At 42.3% G+C, this 18,861-nt stretch overlaps 1 protein-coding gene across 2 annotated transcripts in view; it reads left to right on the forward strand.

The window, feature by feature from the left end:
• The first annotated feature begins 990 nt into the window (after window positions 1-990).
• palm3 (paralemmin 3) overlaps window positions 991-18,861 on the forward strand; it is a 37,494-nt gene continuing 19,623 nt past the window's right edge. For both annotated transcript variants that reach the window (XM_056409309.1, XM_056409310.1), the window contains exon 1: window positions 991-1,403. The gene's annotated coding sequence lies outside the window, so the exon portion shown is untranslated. The remainder of the gene's footprint in view (window positions 1,404-18,861) is intronic.

Consider the following 18,861-nt stretch of genomic DNA (forward strand, 5'->3'; position numbering starts at 1 on the left):
CAGTTCATAACCTCTGTATTATTTTCCAGTCATTCATTCTCATTAAAATATACTGATATTTTAATAGGTTTTGGTTAAAAAACGCTTTACTCCAGCTATGAGCAGATACTATCAACAACCGATATTCTCTATAAAGTAACCAATGGCGTAACTATCAATATTAAGTTTAAAGTGCTTTTCTTATATGTATTACCCAAACTACTGAAATTCTTTATTTTCAACAAAACTAACAGTGCTCGTTATTGCAGTTCTGTTTTAACAATAGAAAAACATTGTTAGAATTGTATCCAGAGAACACATAGAAAGGGTCTAATTTGAAAAGTAAGGCAAACATAAATGTGGCCTCTTATTTCACGTGAAACCGCAGGATGTGGAATGAAATAGGTTATCCACTAGTGACAGCACAGCTTTGGTCCAGACATGCACGTTTCATTAATTATTTTTCTCACATTCTGGTTAAATGTTTATTCAAGCAAATATTACCTTTTTTCCCTCTTTTTTTTGTGCAGAAATAATCAAAATCACCTTTGATAACAGGAAATGACCTTGAGCACCTGCAAGAAACACACCACGTGCTGCTGCTACAACCAAATCCCCCCCTGGGGATGAAAGTAGGCTATCTATCCATATATCTATCAATATAATGTAATGGTATAAAACATTAAATGTGACCTACACATGAGACTGTGATAATGACCATGTTGAAACTCAAATGAACTTCTCAAATACAAAAGAAAGTGCAAATATAACGAAGTAACTATATGTAAAAGTCAATATCAGTGATATAAGTGGCTTTTTAAAACATGTATAGTTAGAGAAGAGCATCCCAACCTGTTACTTTCGAGTCAACGCTGTTTATCTGCAGTCATTCCGAGCGACAACAACAGGAAACATGAGGCTGCTGTCTGGAGGGTAATAACTGGAGTCAGGTAACCACCGGACAGAGCGGCTCTATTCCTCCTCGCAGACGGGTTCAGGCACGGAGGGAGGCGGTGTGAGAGAGAGCGGCTCACTGGGACGGTTTCACCTCGTGCTTCATTTTTGTAAACATTTTTTTTATTTTTAAATCAACGCCACCACTTTCTCTACCGGACCAAACTTTACGGACCTCTAATAAAAAGAAGAAGAAAAAAAAGTTCGACAAACGTCACACGATCCCGTCGTCCGGTGTCACTTGTGCAGCTCAGCGCGGAGGCGAGCTCAGGTGTTCAGCTACACGGAGAGGAGTAAACTACTTTAGCTCTGCTGCTAACGAATTACGCTGGAAGGACGGGTTTCTCTCTCTCTCTCTCTTTTTTTTATTCTTCGCGTGTCCAACATCTACTTATCGACTTCAGGTCCGTGTCCTTCCCGCAGGTCATTGGACTTGACACGTATCGAACCAAGTGGACACGTTTGAACAGGTACGTGTTTCTCCGGCCACCGTTTCCCTGCGTGAGCCCCAGTCGGTGAACGCGGTGGTCGGTGGACATCTATTGTGACCCGGGCAGAGAGGTGGAAGTGAGCCGGAGCTGGACAGCCCCATCAGCTGTTGACTCGCCTGACCTCTGTTCAGCATCGCGAAGCAAAGACTCAAATATGATCATATATTGATTTAAAATACGACGTGGCTGTCACAATTGACGTTTTCTGGCACTTTTAAAAACGTATTTTAATCCACACCGAGCTGTAAAAAAAAATGCACATGTTGCACTTTCATTCAGAAAATACTTTCACTGTGCAGTCGTCAATTTACATTGTCCACCTTATCATAGTTATTGTAGTATATCTTTTTTATCTTCAAAGATATGCCATGACCTGCACTTTTGACACTTTTCTGCAATACTTGTTTGTCAGTTTCTGAGTACTTAATCCTCAAGTCTGCAGGGCTTTTACAACAGTTTTACGATGCACTGGTTAAGATAGTGGGGCCATCTTTTCACACTTAGCTGCTGCAGCATCAGCAATAAAGATCTCGAGTCCTGTGTGTCAGATTTGTTGTCTGACTTTTAAAATGTGTGAGAAACACAAAGCTGTTACATCACTTTTTTAAACCATGACTGTGCTTCGGTCTGAGCTCAGCCGGTTTTGGCTCGCAAGCCAACAAACAAACAAACAAACGCCTCTCGGCGCATACTGATTTACAGGTCCCAGCAGGAGCTCCTGACGCGGCTGTTCTTCTGTCAGGCTGGAGAACAGAGGGGCCTTTGGGGTCATGTCCAGGGGGTGTTGCCCACCTCTGGCTTAATTTGACTCTCCGGAAATGGTTACCTTCTTGAGTTTTTTTTTTTTAGGGTTAACGAGCATATTTATGCATGAGGTTTCAAAGGGAAGTGTCACATAAAGGATCACTGCACAGGATACATGGCAACGTAACTGTCACAGCAGCCAAAGAAGCAAACAGCGCTGCTGTTTTATGACACACTAAATGGGATGTTCACTGCCCTGGGATAATTATTAAATCAACCTCAGCTGGTGTCAACCAACACTGAACCCAGTAGTTCTGTTTGCTGTTAGCCAAACACACTGCCCGAAACACGAGGAGCGAGCCAACTATTTCCCCCCACTGTGGCCCCAGTGAGGAGGAGGGGTTGGGGAGTGGGCAAGCGTTCAATGTCAGTATTAAGCAGGAAATAAAAGGTGTTTTCAGAAAGTGTGAGTCACTTCAACCTCAAGTAGTACTTAAGCATAGCTGAGCACATTTGAAATATTTCAACTTTGATGCTAAGTTGCGAAAGCCGTGAGGATGCTCCGCCCGTCATCATTGACGTCGTGCCGTTGGTGAATCGAACTGGCTGCTGCTGCCAGTAGTCCTGAAAGCGGCAGTTATCCAGACAGTCGGTGAAATTCAGCGAGCTGCCAAACATGAGGGCGTTAGATGTTCCGACGTTTAAGAGATGTCCACAACAACTATAAAGCAGAAATAGTGGTTATTTCTTCCATGGTGGATGGCTGAAATGATAACTGTTTCCACGGAGTAAAACCACAGAGCTAAGCCACGCCCCTTAAGGCGCGAATGACACAAATAAACCATAACTTGTCGGGTGACTAAACTCACGCAAGTAAAGCGTTGGGAATATTTGCAAAGCTCTTGGTGTGAACGCAGATTAAGAAGCTGCCCCACCTGCATTTATGGTTAAACTTATCAATTACTCGTAATCTTTTGATTACGATTGTATAAAAAGAAGAGGCTCTTATAAAGTCATTGGTCGCGTGAAGAAAGGTCATATCGACCAATATGAAATCAGATTATTTTTTTATATTGTTGTGGAACCAAAAGCTTGTTGAGGTCATCTCTCTTGCGCAACCATCACACAAGATATCCATGTGTAGCTAAAACTTGTGTAGCTTTGTGCACAGCGCCAAATTCAAAGGGAATTAACCGTCTGGTCTGCCGGCCTGTTTGTGTTTGTTTAGCTGACATGTTTTCTTCTTTGACGGATGCAAAATATTGTTGTGCCAGTCAACTTGGAAGGCGGTGTGGTTTTCTTCTGAAGCGGCAGAAATCTCCTCAAATATAGAAGGAGTCAGAGAGATGGGTCGAGTGGGAGGGGTTGTTAAAAGCAGAAACTGTGGTCGACGGCTCCAGAACCAATCGGCAGAGAGTTTTATCTTTTCAAACCGTGTTGGAGAGACTAGGAGCGTGTTGGCCTTTAACAAGGTGGAGGGAGATTAAAAAGATGGCGGGGAGAAGACAAAAGCGTAGCTGGAAGAGATGAAATTCACCACTTCTTTGCTTGGCAACCTGGGTAATGGATGGATTTTCACCAGGAGAGAAATTCCATGCTGCCACACTGCCCCCAGTATATCTCCTGTCTGTCCACCCACAAATGAATTATCCTCTTAGTTGTAGCATTGTCGCCAGAAACAAACTCCACTGCCTGCTGGCACATTTCCATGTTTCAACTAAGCTGTTAATGCGGGCCAAGAAGCATAGCTCTATGATTAATGATACCCTGTGAACAGTAAACTAAATAACAATATTCACACCTCCACCTTGCGCTCCCTCTCTTGAAGTCATGTTTCCACAGCTCATAATGGCTGAGACAGTGCCGCAGGCTGTTGTTTTTATTATGGCTGAACAGAAGATTAGACTGAACAAAGATGGTTCACCTGGAAACAAGAGATCAGGAAGACACTGGCCACACAGAAAGTTTTTTATTAGAGTTTTTATTTTTTGGAACAGTGGAAGTGATGAATAGTTTGTTTTATTAGAGAAATGACTTTGGTACAAAATGCAGAGGAGAAAATAGACATGGTTTGATGTTTACTCAGACATTACTGTATGTAGCATGCTTTTGTTAATACAGCTAAAAGTAGAATACTCAGCAATACTTTTATACTTATTCCAGCTACGTAGGCTTTAAAATCCGGAACCCAGACTTGCATGCAGATACCGTTCGCATATTCTGGTACGGTTTTCATACTTTGGTCCAGTTCACATTAGGTGTAAATACCAACGGTTCCAAAACACAGAGGTGGACTTGCATTTAATGTGAGTATCAGTCGGTGAGTTTTGAAAGGGCCAGGGTGGGTACATAGTACATGATAAGAATCATTAGCTCCTAATATGAAAATAACCTGTGTGACTTTGCTCTGATCAATGTTACTGGGAGACCCGAGTTATATGTAAGTTTATATCTTAAATGGCTTCTCCATCATTTCAGTGTTTCACTAATATGAAATGTGAAGAGAGGGATTCAAAAGTATCGGTCAGTATGCATCAGAGGAAGAGATATCTCGGCAGATATATTCATGACATCACTATGACGTCACCATGATGTCACCAGGGTTATTAGTTGCATAGACTTTGCAGAGCTTCTGCGTTTGACTGCGTAGCACTCGCAGCGATGAGTGAACTCATCTGTGTGATGGGTGAAGATTATTGCAGTCCGACTTGGCAAAATGTGTGCCGGGTCAACGACTAATACTGAAATTATAAGACATATGCTGAAATACTCTCCAGTGATCTCAGCTGACCTACAGTATTTTGCTGCACGGTACCACCATCCACTTCAGTCCAAACATACCTGAGATACCAGCCACGCCCCCACATTCAAGTTTAAACTATAGCCACCAACTCTTCCTTTTGTGCAGCGTCCCCTTTTCCTTTGTGTTTTTGTGTGTTGTTTAGGCAACAGGAGGTGCTTTTCAGGCGGCGTTCTTTAAATCATTCAGCTTGTGTGTGTCTGTGTGGTATTCCTTTCATTCGCAACAGTCAGTCCGTTGACTTAAAAGCCTCCAAAATCCTGGCTGACAGTTGGTGAGAGAAGTAGGACGTTAGAAAACACATTTACCTTCATGTCTGTTGCACACGGTACACTTGCCCTTCTTCTGACACCGGCAGCAATGTATTAATCAGGCTCACAAGGATTAGGCACTCAAGTAATGTGTTATGGCTGTAGAGGTAATGGTTTTGAGGAGATAACTTCAAGATTAACCTGAGCTTTTTGACGGCATATTTGTGCTTCTTCGCTTGCCAGCAATGTTCCCCTCTCTTATAGTCTCTCCATTAAGAAAGCTTTTTCTCGGAACTTTAGTGGCATATGAATATGAATTGAAAAGGATGAAAACATTACAAAACTGTCAGAAACTTGACAAAAAGCCACGATATTATAGATACTGTGAATATGTAGTCAGTTGGCAGTTGAATATAAGGAGCCCTGCCCAGTAGCGGCTGGTGACATTTTTTTTGGGGGGTGCGCAGTTGGGCGACGTGGTTTAAATATCACTCAACAATGAGAAGAAGAGAGGTTTTGAGTAGAATATTGTAAAAAACAAAGCTTTATTTCAAGAACACAGCGTGCTCAACACTGTCCAACAACAACTATCAACACACTGTAACTTTGGGCATGAGAGGTTCAGAGCAGCTTTAAGGAACATTGGGTTGGGTTTCAGAGGTTTGCAAAATAAAAGAGTTTCACCCTCACATGAAAGAGGTTCAGAGCAGATGTAACTGATGTGGAACGGGCATGGAAGAAGTCGGCTCAGATGGTGGATTTTCCCAGCACTTATTTATTCTGCAGAAGACAACAGAACACACACATTTGCCTTCTGATCTGTCTCTGCACTTCCACTTCCCTCAGCAATAAAAAAACATTGTCCATGGAAGACAGGACCACATTAAATCTAAATAATAACAATTCTCATCAAAAACCATGACATGTAACATACAAGGGGAAAACAGAGACCCCTAATGGACAAAATAAATAACATGAGCTAGAAAGTGGCTCAATGAAACCGCCACCAAACGTATATTTTGACAGTCTAAATGACACGACAGCTGGACGCCGGGATCGTATTAACATTCCATTACTGTATGTCACATAAACGGTTAATTTTTATTGAAGAATATAGCCAAAATAGTGCAAAATCGTTTTTCACTCAACTCACCCTCGGCAATATAAAACCATTGTGACGGAAAGATGGACTCAGGAGCAGGAAGTGCAACAGATGGAAAGCAATTTCCGAGAAACAGATTTTTTAAAATAACGCTAAATAAAAATAGCTCATTAAAATAAAATTCACAAACACTCAATAATATCGTTGAACAACAAACAAAAATAAAATACAATACATTGAAAACAAGAAATGACAGAGTGCATTTCTAACTGTTTGACAGAGTAGACCCACTATATGTAAAGAAAAGTAGCCTCCTCTCTTTAAAGTGGTCAAACTTCTCAATAACTCTGGTTAAAGTCAATCATGTCTGTAACCAGCCTGTTTACATTATTCTGGAGGGAATGTGTCTGTTTTTCAGAACTTCTTCGTTGTGTTTTCGATGCCAGTTCGGTCTGCAAACAGGGTTGGCTTCATGCTGTTAGCGAGTTAGCTCCATGTTCTTAGCTAGATAACTGCGGCAAGATTCGTGCTTTACACTTGTCTGAAGCTCTGTAGATCCCTCACCCCATTGTAGTCCAGAGAGTTTCCGTCCCAGGACTTTGGAAAACAGACAGGGGAAACAAAAAACGAATTACTCATGGAGCATTCAGCTAACCAGCTCCGGTTAGCATATAGGCTTGAGGAGAACCTCCGGGTGTACGTCCTCCCGCGGTCAGCGCTTTGTTGCAGAATTTTTAAATCCGGATGTTCGGGTCCCAACTCTTTCAGCCTCTTCTTGTCAATATCTGACCGTCGATTGAAAGGTGTTTGGTGTAGAGATACCAGAGTTTTCAGTCGCCGACGCCATACTAACATAAAGCTTCTGCTAGCTATGTTGCTCGCGTACCTCTGTGGAGCTCTGGGCAGCAGGGTTGCCAGGTCTGTGTGACACAACCAGCCCAAAAACCAGCCCAATATCATAACTCAAAATATGCCCGTGCCAAACCATATACACTGCTTTTAAAGTCCAACAGCATTGCTATCATTGCCAAATGTATTGTAATATCTACAAAGTAACAACATATGTTTAGTTTGCCAGCATTAAAAGCAGTTTTCCCTCAAGTTATTTCACCTAGGTCCTAAAATGGCCTTGTGTAATTATATACAGTATATTATCATAAATAAAATGTGTGCACGTGCTGATCTGGAGTCAGTTTGGTAGGATTTGGGTATGAATAAATTATTTCATTTAAAATATGGATTTTTATTTAAAGATATTGATGTAATTTGCATGCAAAATGGGTCTACCCGAACCAAGGACAAAAAATTCAACCCGCGCAACACTTCAAAAGTGGCCCGATTCCGCAGGAAAACCGCGGACCTGGCAACACTGCTCTATGGGCTGAGGGAACATACGGGTCTCTGATCTGCCGAATAATCCAATCGCGTGCGCACATTTGTGCGCACCAAGATTCCCGGTTTCATCCGCCAATGTGAAGCCGGTCATTGCCAAAACGACTGAAATGTTGTATCGATGCCGTACACACGTTAGACCAGCGCCTCGAAAAAGGGAGGGCTTCTCTCCGTGATAATGGCGATATATTATATTTTTTCACATTAACTTAAGTGGTTGTTGACAGGCTGACGATCTCCCACACACATTTAGCGCGTCAACACGGTATATTTACTATTTAAATGATTTGGCATATAATGTTTTTTGACAGGATTAAAAAAAAAAAATTCTTCTTTTTTTTTCATCTCAAAATTTTAAGAGGGGCGGCGCCCTAGCGCCCCCCATGGACGAACCGCCACTGGCCCTGCCGTACGTCCTTCCTCCATGAGGGTTCTATTCAGTTCTTCTTGAAACTGTAGATGGTTCAAACGTATTGCATAACATGGAGAGGTGTCGCTGTTTGGTATTCAGGGCTCTGTTGTACGTAGCTTCACCCTCTTGAATAACTTCTGGTTGCAAAAAGCCAAGATGGCAAAGGCCAAAATGCCAAACTCGAGGCTTCAAAACACCACTGCAAACCAATTGGTGGTTTCACGACGACTAAACTCCTCGTTATATGCAGTCTATGGTATGTCCCTGCAACATCCTTCCACCAGCTTTCATGAGACATCGAGCCAGTACTTTTTTCCATAATCCTCCTGACAAAAGTTAGTTGTGCAGCTTCAAGACGCCAGACAACAGCATGGCGCTGGCTCCTAGATTACAACGTCTCGTTGGCCGTGGACTGTGGTTATCCATTTTAAATGTTAGTTCTGGGATATGCTTTAAGTTACATTCACAGAAATGATTGAACACATTAATGAATGGCAGAATTAGGCGTTAATTAAGAATCTGTAGATCTTTGTGGCGGGAGAGAGGAAGTGTGCGATGCCAGCGAGCTGTCTAATAATTAGCGTTCTTCCAAAGCTGCAGTTAGTGTGTGATGTAGTCTAGTCAGTTAAAATTGCCAATTAAACTGTCACAACTACCAATTCACAACTACTTTGGTAGAAGCTTACCTGATGCTGAATTGCTCAAAATGGCAACGGCAGATCCACAGCCCATACAGAAAGGAATTTGCCAAGCCGATTATTGTTTGTGTGGTTTTGGTAGCTGTAGATTTGTTTGCGCAGAACTAACATCCTTTTTCACTATCGGAGAAATTTCTCTACCGTTTAATTTCTTGCTGACAAGGGGTGTTTTTTGTTGTTGTTGGTGTGCCTGCCTTTCATTGAAACCAAAATATTCCAACTCTTCTTACACTGCAGCTCGGCACAAGTGGCTTTTTGCTCAAGAACTGATGATCCGTTGAATGGATTTGTCAATCAGGCATTAGAGGCAACACCCAGGGAGAAACAACAGTCCATATTAAGATGTGGCCTTTGTTAGATTGTTATAAGTAGGGCTGCAACTAACGATTATTTTGATAATCGATTAATCGGTTGATTATTTTTTCGATTAATCGGATAAAAAAACAAAAATAATAATTTTCAACCCTTTATTCAAAACGGGGTCCGTACGGTCATGGAAAACCTGGAAAAGTCATGGAATTTTTAAATGACTATTAGCAGGCCTAGAAAAGTCATTGAAAAAAATAAAATCCCAAAATACTTTGTCATGTATAGACAGAGTTTTCACAAAATGTTTAATCATGGAAATTTGGTTTAAAGTCATGGAAAGGTCCTGGAGATCCACTGGTCAGCAGTATGAACCCTGTTCATTGGTCAGCATGTGTATGAACCCTGTCATAAACAGACTGACAGCGGTTTACTCTCCTGAGTTGGCTATTTATGGGTTAAACGCGTCATACGTGTGGTGAGAGCGCGGGGCTTATCTCCGTTGCCTTTCTCCGTGGAAAAATATTTTCCGCCATCCGCCACGGAATAAATAACCACGTTTTCTACGTTATACTCTTGTGGAAATGCCACACACATCGTAACATGTAACGCCCTGGTGTCTGGGTTCATAACATAGCCCGTAGGCGCTCACAGCTCCGTGAATGTCTCCGACTACGTAAATGACTTCCGCATCCAGCGCCACGTGAGCAGCAGCAGCCAATTGGATTCATCAACAGCGGGGCAGCTCAGCGTTGATTGGCTCTCACAACGCAGCGTTCTGTCCTCCGCTCCGCTCTTGTTTCTCCTACGCCGATCTGCGCTCAACTCAACTTTTATTATAATCCGCGACTTATTGAGTGCCGTAATAATCACGCGACACAACGAATCGATAATGAAATTCGTTGCCAACTATTTTAATAATCGATTTTATCGATTCGTTGTTGCAGCCCTAGTTATAAGCATTCTTTTATACCATTAAGGGACAACATATTGTTGCCATGAGCAATATGTTACAGTTTTATACTGTCATTTGAGTTTTTTATAAAAAATAAAAAAACACAAAACAAAACGGTAAAATATCTATTTTTGAGATGGTTTCAAAAACTTCAGTGTGATGCTGATTGTTGTCTGGAAGTGTGCTATCTTTGCAGTCACGCATTGAGCCATCGTTCTGTCTCTGATTAGCAGAAAGCCCTCCGTCCAGTGGTGGACAACTCACCTTGGTTACCTTCCCAGGTCAAGAGAGCGTATCTTGAGTTTCCTAGAAGTATTTAGGTCCTTATGTTCATGAAACCTGAAGAACAAGGAGGGGGGAAAGAACCAGCCTATAGCTGCCTCTGGTTCAGCCATGGTGGTGGTGGTGTAGAGCGCTGTTGACAGAAACCCCACAGTGCTGGGAACCCTCCAAGCCCTTTTAACCATGGACCAAAATGCCTTGGAACCAGACATGGGGGACAAATTAGTGAAAGAAGTTACATTGTCCGTCTGACGAGTTTATTGGTTTATCTAAAGGGTCCAAGAGGGGAACGTATCCTGAACAAGTTTGGCTGTGTAGTTCCGTAAATAACTTCACTCATCAGACATTATCTGAACAAGGTTTGTGAGATCCGTTCTTGATCATGTAGCCGGTTCTGTTGGCGAGTATCAGATTGTAGAACTCCTTCCATTTAAGATAACAAACTCAATAGATAATCAGAAAGTTACATAAAGAGCTGTGAAGAAAAGTTAACAAAGACTCAACCTTTGGGAAGTAACAGAAAGATTGGGCGACAGAGAAGTGGAGGAGGGCAGATGAGAACAGAGGAAGAGGAGAACCTAAGTGATTAGGTACACTGGGAATCCAATCGCATAACAGGTATCTTAATAAAACCTCTGAATATAAAGAGATCTGTTGAAATGGAATGTTGTTGAAATGGAATTGACAGATATCATCTATTGGAGTTTGAAGCGATACATCAAACGGGGAGGGCTGCAGCTCTGATTTTTTTCTTTTCTTTTCTTTACATCTTTGAGCTTTGAATTCGATACAAAAGAGTTTGGAGGTCTCACATTCTCATCTATCTGGTAACAATAGTCTGCCGCCTAGAAGAGATGTCTGACATTGAGCCAATCGCAGAAGGGGAAATCAAAGCATTGCACAGCTGAGATTTGGTCAGATCCTGTTTACATTATGCTGCCATAAGAATGGGAATTTAAAAAATGTAATAATCGATACTCCTCAAAGCCATCAGCGCTAATTAAGAAATGCTTGAAGATCTTTTTAACGCAAAGTCCTCGTTCTCCGCCTTCACAGCTATAACAATGCGTTGTCGCTATAATTTCTTTCATGACGGGCTGGATTTCAGTTTGTTTGTCCGCAGTCACGACGAGGATGGAGGGAAAGTTAAACATTACGTTGTTCCCGATTAAACATTTACAAGGTGACTCCCTCCTCGCATTAGAGATTGGACAAAAGCTGTGTGGCTCAACATTGCAACGTTTTTATCAGCCAGTGGTGAATGACCTACAGATGGACATTACGGTATTTGCAATGCTCTACTGTGTTGCCCTGATGCGGCTTGATTCGGATTTGGGCAGCGCTGTATTTTGTGAGATAATGTGTTTGTAATGACTGAGCCACGGGGCCCTGAGGCACACAGGCCTTCAGGCTTTTGACTCCATGACAATAGCAAAATTTAACCGAGACCGGATTACACCAGTCCTGCATTCCTCTCCAAACCTGTTTGACACACACACACACACACACACACACACACACACACTCACACACACTAATCCTGCACACAAAGACAGACAAATCAGTGAAGCAAGCCAATACATGTCATGTCACACACTTTCCGGTTACAGCAAATGTCACACCAGCGCAATTTTTTTTTTTGGTAGGGCCATCAAATCAATTTCAGTAAGCATCCCAGTATGATTCAATGCAAAAAACGTAGTTCAATAATTCAGTATATTAATATAAATATCATATGACATATAGATATATCATAAATATATTATAATAAAATTTGGGCTGTGAAACGATAAATTTTAATCAAATTAATCACAGGTTTCTGTGGATTAATCATGATTAATCACATATTAATTCAATTCAGTTTATTTGTATAGCCCAATTTCACAAATTACAAATTTGTCTCGGAGTGCTTTACAATCTGTACACATAGACATCCCTGCCCCAAAACCTCACATCGGACCAGGAAAAACTCCCAAATAACCCTTCAGCGGGAAAAAAGAGGAAGAAACCTTCAGGAGAGCAACAGAGGAGGATCCCTCTCCAGGATGGACAGGTGCAATAGATGTAATGTGTACAGAAGGACAGATTTAGAGTTTAAAATACATTCAATGAATATGACAGAGTGTATGAATAGTTTATAGTGGGCATATTCCACGATGGAGACCTCCACGATCCATCAGGCAGATGGCGGTGGGGAGGAGGAGTGGGCGGAGTCTCAACAGTGGGCGGAGTCTCAACAGGACAGTGGCGTAGTCAGGAGCAGGAATTCCACGACCCAGACCTCGATGATCCATCAGGCAGATAGGATCTATGTCGTCTCATAGGGTCCGATGACCCCATATTACCGATATTCTCGGTATATTTTTGTGAGAACATAAAGATTTATGACAAAAGACGGATATATACATTTATACACAGGGATGCACATAACTTGCTCACCAGTGTGCGCGCATCGCGGCTGAGCTCTGCATGTATGTGAGCAGGTGTGTCCCAGACCACATACAGGTATGTGAGCAGGTGTGTCCCAGACCACATAAAGGTATGTGAGCAGTTGTTTCCCAGACCACATACAGGTATGTGAGCAGTTGTTTCCCAGACCACATACAGGTATGTGAGCAGTTGTTTCCCAGACCACATACAGGTATGTGAGCAGTTGTTTCCAAGATCACATGTATGTGAGCAGGTGTGTCCCAGACCACATAAAGGTATGTGAGCAGTTGTTTCCCAGATCACATACAGGTATGTGAGCAGGTGTGCCCCAAACCACATGCAGGTGTGGCCTAAATCACATAAAGGTATTTCAATCAGGAGAGACTTGTTTGTCGAGTTTAATAATAATGTATTACAATTACATATATTTGAATATTGCAAATCGTTGGCGATTAGACTATCAGGATATAGCCTGAATAAGCAATGGGTCAGTAATGCTGATATCTGCGAAAGCAGAATCCCCCAAAAGGAATTATTTTATATGGATACAATAAATTCAAACCTTACCTACAGCCGCAGGGTTATCTAGGCACCCATAGAAATATTTCATGAGGAATTGTTATGGTTGGAATCTGTTAGGGCGAGCAGTACGAGTAAATATTAACCCAGAGTTAAGAAGGTCTAGTTAAACAAAGCAAAAGAGAGTGAAAGGTCTCGATGGACTGCAGACAAGTAAACGGGGGTGTCTATCAACCCCACAAGCTAATAGTGATCCAGATATACAGCACTAAGTATAGCAGGATCCAGATGGATCCTGAAAATGATGGCGGGGTCCGGACTGACCGCAGAGACATGCTTTGGGTCAGGAAGGACCGCAGACGAGGACAGATTGGGGTCCCGTGTAGACCACAGAAGAGGATAGTGTGGATCAACTACCACCGTAAAGTATTGGAAGTTTGTAAGATCTTGGAATTGATAGCGGGGGGTCTCGTCGCACCAAAGGAACGGATATGTCGCGGTCAAGTCGGACCGCAGACGAGAATAGGTTGGGGTCCTGTGTAGCCCGCACAACAGAGTAGCCGAGGGTCACACTTCTTAGACTGCAGAACAGAATAGTCAGGGTCACTCTCAGAAAGCAGGACAGGCAGCGTCAGATCGCATAGTCGGGGGAACACTACATCACTCGTCTAGACCATGTAAAGTTCTTTCGGGAAACGAGAAATTGTCATCTTTGACTGGTTGCTCTTCAAAAATACTTCTACAAATAAATCTACGTGAATTGAACTCTGATCCAAACTCTCTGTGTCCTGTGGGTGTTTGATTACTGAGGTCCAGAGGGTGAGTATCCTGTGGCGTCTCACCAGCAGTCGGATAGGAGAGAGATACAAGTTTATATGCATCAGGTTAAGAGATTAGTCTGAATGGACCAAAAAGGAAGAAATCCAGACACGACACCAAGAAAACAGAAATATCCAGGAACCAAACACTTTATTTCATCTTTGAAGGGTCAACTTCAGAACCAGGAAATAAGTCTGTTTTCCTACCATCTTTTATATTTATAGGAAACTGGAAGATTTGGTTTTGCCAGGCAAGGTAAACCTAGGAAAATAAGAAGGACAATGTTAAGCCAGGCAACGTTTAACCCAGAAAATTAAGAAAGGATCACGTTAAGCCAGGCAACTTAAACCACGAAACTATTACATTTAAGCCAGGCAACATCAACGAGGGAAGGAGAAACTTCACGTTAGTTCTGGGCAACATAAAACCAGAGAATGTTAGAACACGTTTAAGCAAGGCAACATAAAAGCAGGAACTGAGAAAAGATCACACTAAAGCAGATCACATTTGCTCTAAAAATTGATCCGCAAGCCCATTGAGACAGGTTTAACGTGTGGATCAGGATCTTTAGCCCTAATGAGATATGGCTGTACATCAAGTGACTGACACATCAATATCAATAATGCCAACCAAGACGTGAAATGAACACCACCGCCAGTTATATGCATGACTTACCATATAGTGTAAGACTACATTGCTGCAGCATGATGCTGCCACCACCATGCTTCACTGTAGGGATGGTATTGGCCAGGTGATGAGCAGTGCCTGGTTTCCTCCAGACATGACGCTTAGCATTCAGGCCAAAGAGTTCAATCTTTGTTTCATCAGACAGGAGAATTTTGTTTCTCATGGTCTGAGAGTCCTTCAGGTGCTTTTTTGCAAACTCTAGGCGGGGTGTCATGTGCTTTTTACTGAGGAGTGGCTTCCGTCTGGCCACTCTACCAAACAGGCCTGATTTGTGGCGTACTGCAGAGATGGTTGTCCTTCTGGAAGGTTCTCCTCTCTTCATAGAACAACGCTGGAGCTCTGTCAGAGTGACCATCAGGTTCCTGGTCACCTCCCTGACTAAGGCCCTTCTCTCCCGATCGCTCAGTCTGGCTGGGCGACTCTAGGAAGAGTCCTGGTGGTTCCAAACTTCTTCCATGTCCGCATGATGGAGGCCACTGTGCTCATTGGGACTTTCAATGCTGCAGAAATCTTTCTGTACCCTTCGCCAGATCTGTGCCTCGATACAATTCTGTCTCGGAGGTCTAGAGATAATTCCTTGAACTTCATGGCTTGGTTTATGCTCTGATATGCACTGACAACTGTGATACCTTATATAGACAGGTGTGTGCCTCTCAATCATGTCCAATCAACTGAATTTAGCACAGGTGGACTCCAATCAAATATCTCAAGGATGATCAGTGGAAACAGGATGCATCTGAGCTAAATTTTGAGTGTCATGGCAAAGGCTGTGAATACTTATGTACATGTTATGTTTTCGTTCTTTATTTTTAACAGATTTGCAAAAACCTGTTTTCACTTTGTCATTATGGGTTGTTGTGTGTAGAATGTTGAGGAAAATAATGAATTTAAACCATTTGGGAATAAGGCTGTAACATAACAAAATGTGGAAAAAGTGAAACGCTGTGAATACTTTCCGGATGCACTGTATATACTGCTATTCTTTCTCGTGTCCCCTGACAAATTGTTCTCGTTAATTTCTGTCATTAATTCCTGTTGTTAATTGCCGTTGGAAATTCTCTTTGTAAATCACTGCTTTAAAGGGCTCTCCTACAGGTCTAGCTGTTGCATTGACTAGTGAATATCTTAAAGATACTAAAATTGGTTAAACAATCAATTATTTTAGCATACATTTTAACCTCAGGCAGATAATTTTACAATTTAATTTGTAATGCAATGCATACGAGAATCCTAGTTGTTTAAAAAAAATCTAAACTTTGTCAATCAATACAACACATGATATCCTCTCTCCTTGAACCTTAAAATGTAAATTTAAGTGAGCATGTATAAAATAAAGACCCAAATGCAGCTAAACAAACAACATTTCTACACAAAATTATGTTTTTGACTTGAGAATATCCTTGTTGGCATATGTTGTTTTCCAATAAGCACTGTGTGTGTAAAACACTTCTTGTTGCTGTGGTTACCCTTTAAATATAAATTGTGGAGATACTTTGATGTGTGATCCTGCGGCGTACATAATAAATAATGAAAATACTACAGTTCAACAGCTGTTTTAAAATTCTCTTCATATGCACAAGCAAGTCCTAATGGCTCAAGTTTGATTGGCCTGAGGAAATACATCTAGTTAATGTGTTGCATAAACATAACGTATTTAGAAAAACCTAAATGGTGTATCTGTACATCCAGTCTGATAATCCCTAAACTCTTTTCACTGTAAGGTTCCCCAAACTGACTAAAGAGCAACTTCGCTGATTACAAAAATGTTGTAATTTAGCTGACTGACTTCACCATTCTGGGAAACCGCATACACTTCGACCAACACAACAATGTGACTTCTTCACAGTTGGATTAAATAGATAGTCCTGCATGTTAATCATACTCCGTGAGGCAACATGACTCATTCACGCTGCGCTTCCGCTCAACCATGCATATGTATGTTCCACATGATCGTGTTAATCTCTCTAGCCCCTCTGCCGATTTGATGGGTGGATGACGAGGTTTTTACTCTTATTTTATTTTTTTTACAAAGGCTTCCCCATGCTGTCACTTAAAGTCTGCTGCTTTGTTTAAAGACTACAGAACTGATTTTTTTTCCACCCCAAATCCTTCCAGATTTTATAATTCAAATGTGTGCGACAGAATTTTGACATGGCATGTTGGGAAACACACAGAGGGCAATATCAAGCAGTACAGCCTATGCAGCCACAAACAATGTTTAGCTTGATGTCAACTATCTGTGGGTTTGGCTGATGAGATAATTAATGGCAGTTTAGAATATGCCAGTGGGCTCAGCAAGACACACTTGGTGGACCAAGATAACTGTTGTGGATAGATAAATATAGCTGGTACTTTTTACAGTACCAGCTCTGTTGAGGTTCCAAGCGAGCTGGGCAGATACGAGAAGGTGGAGTAGGTAATTAATTTACGTATTGTGTTCATGTCCGATGAGGTAGTGCGCAGATCAACCGGCGTCGGTGAAGGTCAACTGGCAGCTTGAGGGCGTGGCATAGGTGTGTGTGATACGACACAGAGAGGTCACTGTTCGTTCTCAACAACGATGGCCACTCCTGAACAGGTTAGCGTAGATGCTGCAATAGTATCGGTATGTATCAGAACTTGATGACAAAGGAAGACATTGAAGGTTTGTCCTCAAAGGCCTAACCCTTTTCCAAACAGATTTCAATGACTGCTTTTCAGATGGTTACCGGTAACACCCCATCTGACAGTCCAGGTTCGGTACTATCGACAGTAGAACTCGGCTCGAGCGAAGCACCAACAAGCGAATCGAGTCTAGCAGAGCCGTACCCCGAACCTCTAAGCTTCTGGAGTTTGCCCATGTGATCATAGGCAACGTGGACTGGGTACATCCCCCATTTACCCGATGAGCATCACTACAAAAGCTGCAATAATTGCCACGTTGTAAAAGCCAGTCCTGAAGTACTGCAAACTGCTGGGCGGTTTTTTTTTGGCATCTGAAGTCTTTCAAAACTCTATGTTCTCTCCCTCAAACTGGACTTGTGTCATATTTCACTGGGACCACCGAAGCAGCTCCTCTCATTGTTTCCTGCTGCATGTTTTCAGTGCAGAATGACTTGCTGTCAATCACTGCAATTAGATTTTCACATATGAATCCATGCAGAGGTAATGGTTCGGACCAGAACTAATGGGACTGACTAGACCAGACTACAGGTGTGAAAGTAACCCCTGTGACCATGACGGGTAATGTGCCGTGTGTGTAATGCTTGTTCATGTTTGACTTAAAGATGAATGAGCATGGGGAGTTGTGTGTGTATGTGTGTGTTTGTGTGTGTGTGTGTGTTACCTGACAGAGCTACACTGATATGGCAGAGGCAATAAAAGAGGGTTGCTCCTTTTGAGATGCTATTGTTTCATCATAGTCTCCTCTGTCAACACGATTTAGTCAAATTGCCAGCGCATTAAATAGCTTTAGTCCAACCACTGTACACCGCAGCATGAAAGATTTATTTTGAAATCCCCTCGCAGCGATGCCTTTGATGCTCTCTGTACACGTCTGCGCAGTTGCTGCCCCCCCAACAAGTATGTAAATCACGCAGAGTTGAAGGCGTCTTTTAATGCTTTGACGCGCAATGCACCGTGTGAGCCTCCGCGTTCGTTACCACTTGGGACTGAAGTCGGACTCACACGCCTGTGGAGTGCAGCGAAGTAAATCTTTGATGTGCGTTGTTGACTTTGATAATCCCCAACACGCTCCAAAGTCTACTACACTGTTAGCTCTGTGACGTAGGAGGCGCGCGCATATATTAACCTCCCATCTGTTACTGATACACACACACACACACACACAAAACAGTGGAATGCTGAGTTTTCATTCCCCTCGACCAAGACTGTCAATCAGAGGAAACTTGGCTGCGTGCTGTTGCAGCAGCACCGTCCAAGCTCCACAAATTACACACACACACACACACACACACACACACACACACACACCCTCCCACCCACTGTGTCGGATTTCTTCCTTTCTCGACTAGCATTCCATCTCCGATAATGCAATTTCT

The sequence above is a fragment of the Pseudoliparis swirei genome, chromosome 24, assembly GCF_029220125.1.
Source record: "Pseudoliparis swirei isolate HS2019 ecotype Mariana Trench chromosome 24, NWPU_hadal_v1, whole genome shotgun sequence".
Taxonomy (NCBI): Eukaryota; Metazoa; Chordata; class Actinopteri; order Perciformes; family Liparidae; genus Pseudoliparis; species Pseudoliparis swirei.